Here is a 15,470-nt window from a genome sequence, read left to right as displayed (position 1 = left end):
GTAAACATTATCCAAGGACTAAGCATCTGTGGTGTCATGGCTAGCATAGCTGCCTTCCAAGAGGTAGACTAGGTTTTGATTCCCAACCAATGCATGGCTTGAGTTAATTTGGCAACATCCAGTCAGTTGAAAGTTGTTATTGAACTATCCATCCATTTTCTGCCGCTTATTCCCTTTGGGGTCGCGGGGGGCGCTGGTGCCTATCTTAGCTACAATCGGGCGGAAGGCGGTTTTACAACCTGGAAAAGTCTCCACCTCATCGCAGGGCCAACACAGATAGACAACATTCACACAAGGGCCAATTTAGTGTTGCCAATCAACCTATCCCCAGGTGCATGTCTTTGGAAGTGGGACGAAGCCGGAGTACCCGGAGGGAACCCACACATGCAAACTCCACACAGAAAGATCCCGAGCCCGGGATTGAACCCACGAATACTCAGTACCTTTGTATTGTGAGCCAGACGCACTAACCCCTCCTCCACCGTGAAGCCCGTTGTTGAACTATTAATCAGCCAAATAAAACAGAGATAGCAGCCAATTGCCAATGGTTTACTTAAGATTTTAGAATTTCAAAGCAAAAGTTCAGCAATGACCAAGCATTGGTGGTATAGTGGTTAGCATAGCTGCCTTCCAAGCAGTTGACCTGGGCTCTATTTCCAGCCAATGCATAGCTTTTGATGTTTTGGTAATGTCCAGTCAGTTGAAAGTTGTTATTGAACTTTTAATCAGCAAAAAAACAGAGCTTAGATCCAATTGCCAATGGTTAATTTAAGATTTTTGAATTTCTAAGCAAAATTTACAGATTGACTAAGCATCGTTGGTATAGTGGTTAGCATAGCTCCCTTTTAAGCAGTTGACCTGGGTTTTATTCCCCAGCCAATACATGGCTTGTGATGTTTTGGTAATGTCCAGTCAGTTTAAAGTTGTTATTTAATTATTATTCAGCAAAAACTCCAGAGATAGGAGCCAATTTCCTAGGGTTTGGTTAAGATTTTAGAATTTCAAGGCAAACATTATCCAAGGACTAAGCATCTGTGGTGTCATGGCTAGCATAGCTGCCTTCCAAAAGGTAGACTAGGTTTTGATTCAATGCATGGCTCGAGTTAATTTAGCAACGTCCAGTCAGTTGAAAGTTGTTATTGAACTATTAATCAGCCAAAAAACAGAGATAGCAGCCAATTGCCAATGGTTTATTTAAGATTTTTGAATTTTTAGGCGATGAGATGGAGACTTGTCCAGGGTGTACCCCACCTCCCGCCCGATTGTAGCTGAGATAGGCGCCAGCGCCCCCCGGGAGCCCAAAAGGAAATAAGCGGTAGGAAATAGATGGATGGAATTTTTAGGCAAACACCACAGATCGACTAATCATTGGTGGTATAGTGGTTAGCATAGCTGCCTTCCAAGCAGTTGACCTGGGTTCGATGCCCAGCCAATGTATGGCTTGTGATGTTTTGGTAATGTCCAGTCAGTTTAAAGTTGTTATTTAATTATTATTCAGCAAAAACCCCAGATATAGCAGCCAATTTCAAATGGTTTGTTTAAGATTTTAGAATTTGAAAGCAAACGTTATCCAAGGACTAAGTACTGGTGGTATCGTGTTTAGCATATGAGCCTTCCAAGCAGTAGACCTGTGTTTGATTTACGGCCAATGCATGGCTTGAGTTATTTTGGCAACGTCCAGTCAGTTTCAAGTTGTTATTTAAAGGGGAACATTATCACCAGACCTATGTAAGCGTCAATATATAACTTGATGATGCAGAAAAAAGACCATATATTTTTTTAACCGATTTCCGAACTCTAAATGGGTGAATTTTGGCGAATTAAACGCCTTTCTTTTTATTGCTCATGTGGTGATGACGTCAGAACGTGACGTCGCCGAGGTAATACAGCCGCCATTTTCATTTTCAAAATATTGTAAACATTGGGTCTCAGCTCTGTTATTTTCCGTTTTTTCGACTATTTTTTGAAACCTTGGAGACATCATGCCTCGCCGGTGTGTTGTCGGAGGGTGTAACAACACTAACAGGGAGGGATTCAAGTTGCACCACTGGCCCGAAGATGCGAAAGTGTCTGCCGCCAGACCCCTATTGAATGTGCCAAAGTGTCTACACATTTTATCAACAATGACAGACATGGCACAGAGATGTATGGATAACCTGCAGATGCATTTGCAACGATAAAGTCAACGAAACCACAAAGGTGAGTTTTGTTGATGTTGACTGCCAGCTAATCGATGCTAACATGCTACGCTAATCGATGCTAACATGCTATATACCGGCTGTGCTAAAGCAGACATGGCACAGAGATGTATGGATAACCTGCAGATGCATTTGCAACTATATCAGGTTTCCTTCCACCTACATTTAATGCGAAAAAAACACTTACCAATCGACGGATTTAAGTTGCTCCAGTCTCACGAGATGCGAAAGTCCTGATCGTTTGGTCCGCACTTTTTATCGGCGATGCTAACGCAGCTATTCGGCCATGCTATGGCTATGTATAGCGTCAATAGCTTCAGTTTCTTCTTCAATACTTTTATACTCCAACCATCCGTTTCAATACATGCGTAATTTGTTGAATCGCTTAAGCCGCTGAAATCCGAGTCTGAATCCGAGCTAATGTCGCTATATCTTGCTGTGGTATTTGCCATTGTTTGTTTACATTGGCAGCACTGTATGACGTCACAGGGAAATGGATAGTCTCATCGCAAATAGCGAAAATCAATCCCTTAAAACTTTTTTTAGGGATATTCGGGGACCGGTAAAATTTTGAAAAAAATTTCAAAAAATTCAACAAGCCGCTGGGAAATGATTTTTATTGCAATGTTAATATTTCATCATTGATATATAAACTATCAGACTGCATGGTGGGTAGTAGTGGGTTTAGTAGGCCTTTAGAGTTGTTAATTAATTATCATTCAACAAAACCTCCAGAAATAGCAGTCAATTTCCAATGGTTTGTTTAAGATTTTAAAATTTTAAGGCAAACATGATCCAAGGACTGATCACTGGTGGTATCATGGCTAGCATCGATGCCTTCCAAGCAATTGACTTGAATTTGATTTCCAGCCAAAGCATAGCTTGGGCTATTTTCGCACCGTCCAGTCATTTGAAAGTTGTTTTTTTAGAATAGAATGGAACAGAACAGAAAGTACTTTATTGATCCCTGGGGGAAATTCAGCATACCCATTAATCGGCAAGAAAACACACAGATACCAACCAATTTCCTATGGTTTATTTAAGATTTTAGAATTTCAAAGCAAAAATTAGGCAAAGACCAAGTATTGGTGGTATAGTGGTTAGCATAGCTGCCTCCAGGCAGTTGACTTGGGTTTGAAGCCCAGCCAATGCATAGCTTTTGATCTTTCAATAATGTCCAGTCAGTTTAAAGTTGTTATTTAATTATTATTCAGCCAAAACTAGCAGCCAATTTCCAATGGTTTGGTTAAGATTTTAAAATTTCAAGGCAAACATTATCCAAGGACTAAGCATCTGTGGTGTCATGGCTAGCATAGCTGCATTCCAAGAGGTAGACTAAGTTTTGATTCCCAACCAATGCATGGCTTGAGTTAATTTGGCAACATCCAGTCAGTTGAAAGTTGTTATTTAACTATTAATCAGCAAAAGCAAAACCAAAGATAGCAGCCAATTCCCAAAGGTTTATTTTTTTAAATTTTGAATTTGAAAGCAAAATGTACCCAATGACTAAACATTTGTGTTATAGTGGTTAGCATAGCTGACTTCCAAGCAGTTACCCTGGGTTTGATTCCCAACCAATGCATGACTTTTGGTAGTTTGGCAATGTCCAGTCAGTTTAAAACATTTATCACCAAAAACGCGGATAAAGCAGCAAAATTCCAATGGTTAATTGAAGATTTTAGAATTTCACGGCAAACATTAATAAAGGCCTAAGCGTTGTTGGTAATGTGGCTGGCATATCTGCCTTTCAAGCAGTTGACCTGGGTTTTATTCCCCAGCCAAAGCATGGCTTGTGTTTTTTTTTGGTTATTTCCAGTCAGTTATTTAATTATTATTCAGCAAAAACTCCAGAGATAGCAGCCAACTTCCAATGGTTTGTTTAAGATTTTAGAATTTTAAGGCAAACATTATCCAAGGACTAAGCACTGGTGGTATCGTGTTTTGCATATGAGCCTTCCAAATAGTTGACCTGTGTTTGATTTATGGCCAATGCATAGCTTGAGTTATTTTGGCAACGTCCAGTCAGTTTCAAGTTGTATTTGAACTATTATTCACCAAAGAATCCAGAAATAGCAGGCAATTTTCAATGGTGTGTTTGAGATTTTAGAATTTCTAGACAAACATTATCCAAGGACTAAGCATTTGTGGTATCATGGCTACCATAGCTGCCTTCCAACAGATAGACTAGGTTTTGATTCCCAGCCAATGCATGGTTTGAGTTATTTTGGCACCGTCCAGTCATTTGAAAGTTATTTTTTTAGAATACAATAGAATAGAACAGAAAGTACTTTATTGATCGCTGGCGGGAATTCAGCATAACCATTAATCGGCAAAAAACCCAACGGATGCCAGCCAATTTCCAAAGGTTTATTTAAGATATTAGAATTTCAAAGTAAAAGTAAAATAATGACTAAGAATTGGTGGTATAGTGGTTAGCATAGCTACCTTCCAAACAGTTGACCTGGGTTAGAATTCCAGCTATTGCATAGCTTTTGATCTTTTGGTAATGTCCAGTCAGTTTAAAGTTGTTATTTAATTATTATTCAGCAAAAACTCCAGAAATAGCAGCCAATTTCCAATGGTTTGTTTAAGATTTTAGAATTTTAAGGCAAACATTATCCAAGGACTAAGCATTTGTGGTATCATGGCTAGCATAGCTACCTTCTAACAGGTAGACTAGGTTTTGATTCCCAGCCAATGCATAGCTTGAGCTATTTTAGCACCGTCCAGTCATTTGAAAGTTGTTTTTTGAGAATAAAATAGAACAGAAAGTACTCTATTGATCCCTGGGGGAAATTCAGCATAACCATTAATCGGCAAAAAAACCCACGGATGCCAGCCAATTTCCAATAGTTTATTTAAGATTTTAGAATTTCAAAGGAAAAGGTGAGCAATGACCAAGCATTTGTGGTATAGTGGTTAGCATAGCTGCCTTCCAAGCAGTTGACCTGGGTTCGATTCCCAGCCAATGCATGGCTTTTGATCTTTTTGTAATGTCCAGTCAGTTTAAAGTTGTTATTTAATTATTATTCAGCAGAAAAGCCAGTGATAGCAGCCAATTTTCAATGGTGTGTTTAAGGTTTTAGAATTTCAAGGCAAACATTATCCAAGGACTAAGCATCTGTGGTGTCATGGTTAGCATAGTTGCCTTCCCAAAGGTAGACTATGTTTTGATTCCCAACCAATGCATGGCTTGAGTTGATTTGGCAATGTCCAGTCAGTTGAAAGTTGTTATTGAACCATCAATCAGCAAAAAAAAAAACAGAGATAGCAGTCAAATAACAGAATCAGAATCAGAATCGGCTTTATTGTCATTACGCAGGGTATCGAGATTGAGGCCATTCCATACCGTGCGATGTGTGCATGCAAGAAAACAATGTGTAAATATATAAAAATATAAAAAATATAGAAGTGCAAAGAAAGGTGTGGAAGAGAACAGTGTACACTCTATACTCTCTGTACAAAGAGAAGGCAGTTATGAGGGTCAATGGGGCAGTCCGTTCAGGGTGATTATGGCCCTGGGGAAGAAGCTGTTCTTTAGCCGGTTCGTCTTGGTTTTAATGCACCTGTAGCGCTTCCCAGAGGGTAGCAGGTGGAACAGGTCAGAGCCAGGGTGGGTGCTGTCCTTGATGATGGCACTTGCTCTGTTGAGGCAGCGGGAGGTGTAGATGTTCATCAGAGAGGGGAGAGGGCGGCCGATGATCTTCTGAGTTGTCTTGACCTCTCTTTGCAGCCTCTCCCTGTCTGCTGTAGTGCAGCTGCCGTACCATACTGTAATACAGTAGGTCAGCAGGCTCTCGATGGACGAGCGGTAGAAGGTCAGCAGCAGGTCAGGCTTCAGGTTGTACTTCCTGAGGACTCTCAGGAAGTGTAGCCACTGCTGAACCTTCTTGATGATTGATGTGGTGTTGACTGTCCAGGAAAAGTTCTTTGAGATGTGGACTCCAAGGTACCTGAAGGCGTGCACCCTCTCCACACGCTCGCCGTTGATGTAGAGGGGGCCAGGGTCGGTTCTGCTCCTCCTGAAGTCGACGATGATCTCTCTGGTCTTGCTGGTGTTAAGAGCGAGGTTGTTCTTCGAAGACCAGGCCGTCAGCTTCAGGACCTCCTCCCTGTAGGCAGCCTCATTACCCCTGGAGATGAGCCCGACCACTGTGGTATCGTCAGCAAACTTGACGATAAGGTTGTCACTGTGGGCTGGACTGCAGTCATGGGTGTAGAGGCAGTAGAGGAGGGGGCTCAGCACACATCCCTGCGGGGAGCCGATGCTCGGCGTGCGGGTGGATGAGAGGTGGGGGAAAAGTCTCACATTCTGGGGCCGGTCCGTCAGGAAGTCCCTTATCCAGGCGTTTTTGAGAGGGGGGAGGCCAAGAGTGTCCAGTTTATTGCAGAGTCTGTTAGGGAATTTTGTATTGAAGGCAGAACTATAATCCACAGAGAGCATCCGGATTTAGCTCTGCTGCCGCTCCAGGTGGTTCAGATAGCAGACAATTGCCAATGGTTTATTTAAGATTTTTGAATTTCTAAGCAAAATTTATCCAATGACAAATCATTGGTGGTATAGTGGTTAGCATCGCTGTCTTCCGAGCAGTTGATCTGGGTTTGATTCTTAGCTTGTGGTAGTTTGGCTATGTCCAGTCAGTTTAAAGTTGTTATTTAAATATTGATCAGCAAAGAACCTGGATAAAGCAGCAAAATTCAAATGGTTAATTGAATATTTTAGAATTTCACGGCAAACATTAACAAAGGCCTAAGCGTTGGTGGTATAGTGGTTAGCATAGCTGCCTTCCAAGCATTTGACCTGGGTTTTATTCCCTAGCCAATGCATGGCTTGTGATGTTTTGGTAATGTCCAGTCAGTTTAAAGGCCTACTGAAATGAGATTTTCTTATTTAAATGGGGATAGCAGGTCCATTCTATGTGTCATACTTAATCATTTCGCGATATTGCCATATTATTTTTGCTGAAAGGATTTAGTAGAGAACATCCACGATAAAGTTTGCAACTTTCGGTGTTAAAAGAAAAGCCCTGCCTCTACCGGAAGTCGCAGACGATGATGTCACAAGTGTGGGGGCTCCTCACATATTCACATTATTTTCAATGGGAGCCTCCAACAAAAAGTGCTATCCGGACCGAGAAAACGACAATTTCCCCATTAATTTGAGCGAGGATGAAAGATTCGTGCTTGAGGATATTGATAGCGACGGACTAGAAAAAAAAAATGAAAAAAAAAAAAAACGTAAAAAAAAAAAACGCGATAGCATTGGGACCGATTCCGATGTTTTTAGACACATTTACTAGGATAATTCTGAGAAATGCCTTATCTTTCTATTGTGTTGCTAGTGTTTTAGTGAGTTTAATAGTACCTGATAGTCGGAAGGGTGTCTCCACGGGTGTCTTGACGCCAGTGTCTCAGGGGAGTCAACGGCAGATATGGACGGCACAAGCTCAACTTTTCTCCGGTAAGAACTGACTTTTTAACCTCAAATTTCTCACCGAAACCTGCTGGTTGACATGTGTTTGGGATCCATGTTGGCTTGACCACGCTCTGATCCATAGGAAAGTTTCCCCTCCAGGAATTTTAAACAAGGAATCACTATGTGTTTGTGTGGCTAAAGGCTAAAGCTTCCCAACTCCATCTTTCTACTGTGACTTCTCCATTATTAATTGAACAAATTGCAAAAGATTCAGCAACACAGATGTCCAAAATACTGTGTAATTATGCCGTTAAAGCAGACGACGTTTAGCTGTGTGTGTGTGCAGCGCTCATACTTCCTAAAAACCCGTGACGTCTTGCGTACACGTCATCATTACACAATGTTTTCAAGGTGAAACTCCTGGGAAATTTAAAATTGTAATTTAGTAAACTAAAAAGGCCGTATTGGCATGTGTTGCAATGTTAATATTTCATTATTGATATATAAACTATCAGACTGCGTGGCGGGCAGTAGTGGGTTTCAGTAGGCCTTTAAAGTTGTTATTTAATTATTATTCAGCAAAAACTCCAGAGATAGCAGCCAATTTCCAATGGTTTGTATAAGATTTTAGAATTTTAAGGCAAACATCATCCATTGACTAAACACCGGTTGGTATCGTGGCTAACATATCTCTCTTTCAAACAGTTGGCTTGGTTTCGATTTCCAGCCAATGCATGGCTTTGGCTATTTTGGCACCGTCCAGTCAATTGAAAGTTTTTTTTTTTTTAAGATAGAATAGAATAGTATAGAACAGAAAGTACTTTATTGATCCCTGGGGGAAATACAGCATAACCATTAATCGGCAAAAAAACACACAGATAGCAGCCAAATGCCAATGGTTTAATTAAGATTCTAGAATTTCAAAGCAAATGTCTGGTGTTGACCAAGCATTGGTGGTATAGTGGTTAGCATAGCTGCCTTCCAAGCCGATTCTCAGCCAATGTATTGCTTTTGATCTTTCAGTAACGTCCAGTCAGTTTAAAGTTGTTATTTAATTATTATTCAGCAAAAACTCCAGAGATTGAAGCCAATTTCCAATGGTTTGTTTAATTTGTCCAAATTTTAAGGCAAACATCATCCAAGGACTAAGCATCTGTGGTGTCATGGCGAGCATAGCTGCCTTCCAAGAGGTAGACTAGGTTTTGATTCCCAACCAATGCATGGCTTCAGTTAATTTGGCAACGCCCAGTCAGTTGAAAGTTGTTATTTAACTATGATTCAGTAAAAAATCCAGGAATAGGAATGGTTTGTTTAAGATTTTAGAATTTTAAGGCAAACATTATCCAAGGACTAAGCATTTGTGGTATCATGGCTAGCATAGCTACCTTCTAACAGCTAGACTATGTTTTGATTCCCAGCCAATGCATAGCTTGAGCTATTTTAGCACCGTCCAGTCATTTGAAAGTGATTTTTTTAAGAATAAAATAGAACAGAAAGTACTTTATTGATCCCTGGGGGAAATTCAGCATAACCATTAATCGGCAAAAACCACCACAGATGCCAGACAATTTCCAATGGTTTATTTGAGATTTTAGAATTTCAAATGAAAAGCCAAGCATGGACCAAGCATTGGTGGTATAGTGGTTAGCATAGCTGCCTTCCAAGCAGTTGACCTGCGTTCAAGTCCCAGCCAGTGCATAGCTTTTGATCTTTTGGTAATGTCCAGTCAGTTTAAAGTTGTTATTTAATTATTATTCCGCAAAAAATCCAGTGAAAGCAGCTAATTGGTTTGTTTTAGATTTTAGAATTTGAAAGCAAACGTTATCCAAGGACTAAGTACTGGTGGGATCGTGTTTAGGATGTGAGCCTTCCAAGCAGTAGACCTGTGTTTGATTTACGGCCAATGCATGGCTTGAGTTATTTTGGCAACGTCCAGTCAGTTTCAAGTTGTTATTTAAAGGGGAACATTATCACCAGACCTATGCAAGCGTCAATATATACCTTGATGATGCAGAAAAAAGACCATATATTTTTTTAACCGATTTCCGAACTCTAAATGCGTGAATTTTCCTTCCACCTACATTTGATGCGAAAAAAACACTTACCAATCAAAGGATTTAAGTTGCTCCAGTGTCACGAGATGCGAAAGTCCTGATCGTTTGGTCCGCACTTTTTACCGGCGATGCTAACGCAGCTATTCGGCCATGCTATGGCTATGAATAGCGTCAAAAAATTCGCTCAATAGCTTCAGTTTCTTCTTCAATACTTTCATACTCCAACCATCCAGAGATAGCAGCCAATTTCCAAGGGTTTGTTTAAGATTTTAGAATTTCAAGGTAAACATCCAAGGACTAAGCATCTGTGGTGTCATGGTGAGCATAGCTGCCTTCCAAGAGGTAGACTAGGTTTTGATTCCCAACCAATGCATGGCTTGAGTTAATTTGGCAACATCCAGTCAGTTAAAAGTTGTTATTGAACTATTAATCAGCAAAAAAAAAACAGCAATAGCAGCCAATTGCCAATGGTTTATTTAAAATGTATGAATTTCTAATCAAAATTAAACCACTGACTAAGCATTGTTGGTATAGTGGTTAGCATAGCTGCCTTCCAAGCAGTTGACGTGGGTTTGATTCCCAGCTAATGCATAGCGTTTGATGTTTTAATAATGTCCAGTCAGTTTAAAGTTTTTATTTAATTATCATTCAGCAAAAGCTCCAGAGATAGTAGCCAATTTCCAATGGTTTGTTTAGATTTTAGAATTTCAAGGCAAACATCCAAGGACTAAGCATCTGTGGTGTCATGGCTAACATAGCTGCCTTCCAAGAGGTAGACTAGGTTTTGATTCCCAACCAATGCATGGCCTGAGTTAATTTGGCAATGTCCAGTCAGTTGAAAGTTGTTATTGAACTATTAATCAGCAAAAAAAAAACAGAGATAGCAGTCAAATGACAATGTTTTTTTTTAAGATTTTAGAATTTCAAGTCAAAAATTTCTCAATCACTAAGCATTGGTGGTATAGTGTTTAGCATAGCTTCCTTCCAAGCAGTTGACCAGTGTTTGATACCCAGCAAATGTATGGCTTGTTGTAGTTTGGCAATGTCCAGTCAGTTTAAAGTTGTTATTTAAGTATTAAATCGTCAAAAAACCTGGATAAAGCAGCAAAATGCCAATGGTTTGTTGAAGACTTTAGAATTTCAAGGCAAAATTACCCAACGGCTAACCATTGGTGGTATAGTAGTTAGCATATCTGCCATCCAACAAGTAGACCTGGTTTTGATTCCCAGCCAATGTGTGGCTTGAGCTGCTGTGGCAACGTCCAGTCCGTTGAAAGTTCTTAATCAAATATTTTTCAGCAAAAAATCCAGAGATAGCAGCCAATTTCCAATGGGCTATTAGAGGTTTTAGAATTTCAAGGCAAAAGCTAAATTTCGGTCTAAGGTGGTATAGTAGTTAGCATAGCTGCCTTCCAATCAGTTGACCTGGGTTGGATTCCCAGCCAATGTATGTCTTGTGGTTGGTTGCCAATAACCATTACTTTTAAAGTTGTTATTTAAATATTGATCAGCAAAAAACCCAGAAATAGAAGCCAATTCCCAATAGGTTATTTTAGCATTTCAAGGCAAAAATAATCCAAGGACTAAGCATTGGTGGTATCGTGGTTAGCATATAAGCCATCCAAGCAGTTGACCTGTGTTCGATTTACGGCCAATGCATAGCTCGCGGTATTGTGGCAATGTCCAGTCAGTTTAAAGTTGTTATTCAACTATTAATCAGCAAAAAACCCGGAATTAGCAGCCAATTTCTAATGGTTTAATTAAGATTTCAGAATTTCAAGGCAAATTTAAACAAGGCCTACCCATTTATGGTATGGTGGTTGGCATAGCTGCCTTCCAAGCAGTAGACCTGGGTTAGATTCCCAGACAATGCATGCCTTGAGTTATTTTGGCAACGTCCAGTCTGTTTTCGCTAAGGTAAAACCCTTTTTATCTTTTAACCTTTTTGAACAAGTGGCGCATGCTTTTATTTCAAGTCGCCTGGACTACTACAATGCTCTTTATGCTGGCATCAGCCAAAAAGCTCTCTCCCGGTTGCAGTTAGTCCAGAACGCGGCAGCACGACTTCTAACCGGGGCCAGGAAACACCAGCATATAACCCCAATCCTTGAGGGTTTGCACTGGCTCCCTGTTCATTTTAGAATGGATTTTAAAACCTTGCTCTTTTTTTTTTAAAGCTGTACATGGACTGGCACTTCATTATACCTCGGACCTCATCCAAACTTACAATCCTGCGCGCGCTCTGAGGTCCGAGAGCTAGCTCCAGCTTATGGTGCCCAAGACTAGACTTAAAACCAGGGGAGACAGGGCCCTCTCTGTGGTCGGCCCTAAACTCTGGAACACTCTGCCCCTCCATAATCAAACTGCTCCCACAGTGGAGTGTTTTAAGTCTCGTCTTAAGACCCATTTTTGTTCTCTAGCTTTTCACACTACATGAGTTGTGTGGTCCTCTGTTGTCCTCTGTGTTTTAAAATTTGTATTTCTATTTACTGTTTTAATTGGTTTCACCCTTAAAATCGTTTTTAATCATATTTATTTTATATTGGTTTTATATGTATTTATTTGTATTTATTTCTGTTTTTTGTTTTTATTCAGTCATTGGTGGAGCTCAGGATAGTATTTGAATGTTTTTTTGAATATTGTTGTGCAGCACTTTGGAAACATGTTGTTGTTTGAAAGTGCTATATAAATAAAGTGGATTGGATTGGATTGTTGAAAGTTGTTATTTAACTATTAATCAGCAAAAAATCCAGAGATAGCACCCATTTCCCAATAAGTTATTTTAGATTTTAGAATTTCAAGGCAAAAAGGATCCAAGGGCAAAGCACTGGTGGTATCATGGTTAGCATAAACGCCTTCCAAGCAGTTGACTTTTGTTCGATTTACGGCCAATGCATGGCTTGTGATATTTTAGCAATGTCCAGTCAATTTAAAGTTGTTATTTAATTATTAATTAGCAAATAATCCAGAGATAGCAGCCAATTTCCAAAGGTTTATTTAAGACTTTTGAATTTCAAGGCAAAATGTATCAAAGGACTAAGCATTGGTGGAATCATGGCTAGCATAGATGCCTTCCAACAGGAGGCATCTAATTATTAATCAGCAAAAAAAAACAGAGATAGCAGCCAATTTCCAATGGTTTATTTAGAATTATTGAATTTCAAGGCAAAAAGTATCAAAAGCGTAAGCATTGGTGGTATAGTGGTTAGCATAGCTGCCTTCCAAGCAGCAGACTTGGGTTCGATTCCCAGCCAAATCATGGCTAGTGGTATTTTCGCAACATCCAGTCAGTTTAAAGTTGTTATTCAACTATTAATCAGCAAAAAACCCAGAGTTGGCAGTGAATTTACAATGGTTTCTTTTAGATTTTAGAATTTAAAGGCAAAAATTAACAATAGCCTAAGCATTGGTGTTATAAACTCAGGTTGCCTTCCAAGCAATTGACCATGGTTTGATTCCCAGCCACTGCATGGCTTGTGATGTTTCAGTAATGTCCAGTCATTTTAAAGTTGTTATTTAACTATTATTCAGCAAAAAACCCAGAGATAGCAGCCAATTTCCAATGGTTTGTTTAAGATTTTAGAATTTCAAGGCAAACATTATCAAAGGATTAAGTACTGGTGGTATCATGGCTAGCATAGCTGCCTTCCAAGAGGTAGACTAGGTTCTGATTCCCAGCCAATGCATGGCTTGAGTTATTTTGGCAACGTCCAGTCATTTGAAAACTGTTTTTTAGAATAGAATAGAATAGAATAGAATAGAATAGAAAGTACTTTATTGATCCCTGGGGGAAATTCAGCATATCCATTAATTGGCAAAAAACCCCACAGATAGCCGCCAAGTGGTTTATTTAAGATTTTAGAATTTCAAGGCAAAAGTTAAACACTGACTAAGCATTGGTGGTATAGTGGTTAGCATGGCTTCCTTCGAGGCAGTTGACCTGAGTTTAATTCCTAGCCAATGCATGGCTTTTGCTATTTAAGCAGAGTCCAGTCCGTTGAAAGTTGTTATTTAAATATTGATCAGCAAAAAAAACAAAAAACAACAGAGATAGCAGTCAATTTCCAATGGTTTATTTAAGATTTTAGAATTTCAAGGCAAACATTACCCAACGACAATGGCTTACATAGCTGCCTTCCAAGAGGTAGACCAGGTTTTGATTCTAAGCCAATGCATGGCTTGAGTTATTTTGGCAACATCCATCCAGTCAGTTGGCTTCCTTCGAGGCAGTTGACCTGAGTTTAATTCCTAGCCAATGCATGGCTTTTGCTATTTAAGCAGAGTCCAGTTCGTTGAAAGTTGTTATTTAAATATTGATCAGCAAAAAAAAAAAAAAAAACAGAGATAGGAGTCAAATGCCAATGGTTTATTTAAGATTTTAGAATTTCAAGACAAAAATTACTCAATGACTATGCATTGGTGGTTTAGTGGTTAGCATAGCTGCATTCCAAGCCATTGACCAGTGTTTGATACCCAGCCAATGCATGGGTTGTGGTAGTTTGGCAATGTCCAGTCAGTTTAAAGTTGTTATTTAAATATACCTTGGTGTTTTGTACCACTTCGTTATTTTCCTTTTTTGCTGCTTTTTTCCCTCTCTCACTCCCGTCCCTCCCCTTGGGGTCTAAGGCGTGTCACACAGATTTACTGTTGGAGTCTATTAGCTGGCGGATGCTGGTATGATGACGAGTGGCGTAGTGCGCATCATCTCTTGGAACGCCAAAAGCATGAACAACGCCGTCAAAATTGGTAAGGTCTTAACTCGGCTGCAGCATCTTAAAGGGGACATCATGTTTCTGCAAGAAACACACCTGAAGACATCAGAAATTTTTCATATTAAGAGGTCTTGGATGAGCCATTTATTCCATTACAAATTTTCTGCTAAGGTTCGGGGTTCAGCAATAATTATCCATAAGCGTAAGTTTGAGCCAGCAGAGGTTATAGAAGATAATGAGGGTCGCTATGTTGTGGTTTCGGGCACGTTACAGAACACATTTTAGTCTCTGTGTATGCACCTAACTGGGATGAGGACACTTTTTTCACAAGACTTTTTGCAAGGATCCCAACATAGATAGCCACCGCATAATCATAGGCAGGGATTTTAACTCAGTCCAGGATGCAATTCTTGACCGATCCTCCCATACCCGATATACGCTATCCAAAGCAGCAGAGACTGTGTCAACTTAGGCAAACCAAGAAGGACTTTCGGATCCCTGGAGATTCAGGAACCCGCATGGGAAGGCATTTTCATTCTTCTTGCATGTTCACCATTCGTTTTCCCGTATGGATTTCTTTTTAATAGATAACAATCTCGGTCGACATTAAATTTCTGCAAGGTGCAACCGGTCGCACAATCTGGAGGTTCAGCTCTCACTCGCTTTCAGATATTAAGTTCAAAGATTTTGTTGAAACAGAAATCTGGAGGTTCAGCTCTCACTTTCTTTCAGATATTAAGTTAAAAGATTTTGTTGAAACATAAATTTGTGCCTATATTGAGTTGAATGACACCACCGACATTGGGAATAGCACTTTGTGGGAAGCACTTAAAGGGGAACATTATCACAATTTCAAAAGGGTTAAAAACAATAAAAAACAGTTCCCAGTGGCTTGCTGCATTTTTTGAAGTTTTTTTCAAAATTTTACCGGTCTCGGAATATCCCTAAATAAAGCTTTAAAGTGCCTTATTTTCGTCTCTCTGCGAAGACACTGGCCATTTCCCTGTGACGTCACACAGTGCTGCCAATGTAAACAAACAATGGGAATACCACAGCAAGATATAGTGACATTAGCTCGGATTCAAACTCG

General features: G+C 39.8%; 3 non-coding genes across 3 annotated transcripts; all 3 read left to right on the top strand.

Moving 5' to 3' along the window:
• Positions 1–1,365: 1,365 nt before the first annotated feature.
• On the top strand, positions 1,366–1,437 carry trnag-ucc (transfer RNA glycine (anticodon UCC)). The gene has a single exon. It is a non-coding gene; the product is annotated as a tRNA-Gly (tRNA).
• Positions 1,438–5,099: 3,662 nt separating this feature from the next.
• On the top strand, positions 5,100–5,171 carry trnag-ucc (transfer RNA glycine (anticodon UCC)). Its single transcript has one exon. It is a non-coding gene; the product is annotated as a tRNA-Gly (tRNA).
• Positions 5,172–9,240: 4,069 nt separating this feature from the next.
• Positions 9,241–9,312, top strand: trnag-ucc (transfer RNA glycine (anticodon UCC)). The gene has a single exon. It is a non-coding gene; the product is annotated as a tRNA-Gly (tRNA).
• The last annotated feature ends 6,158 nt before the right edge of the window (positions 9,313–15,470 follow it).

This window comes from Nerophis ophidion, linkage group LG05, assembly GCF_033978795.1.
Source record: "Nerophis ophidion isolate RoL-2023_Sa linkage group LG05, RoL_Noph_v1.0, whole genome shotgun sequence".
Classification (NCBI taxonomy): Eukaryota; Metazoa; Chordata; class Actinopteri; order Syngnathiformes; family Syngnathidae; genus Nerophis; species Nerophis ophidion.
The sequence above is the reverse complement of the archived record's forward strand: the minus strand, read 5'-3'. Positions and strand labels throughout refer to the sequence as shown.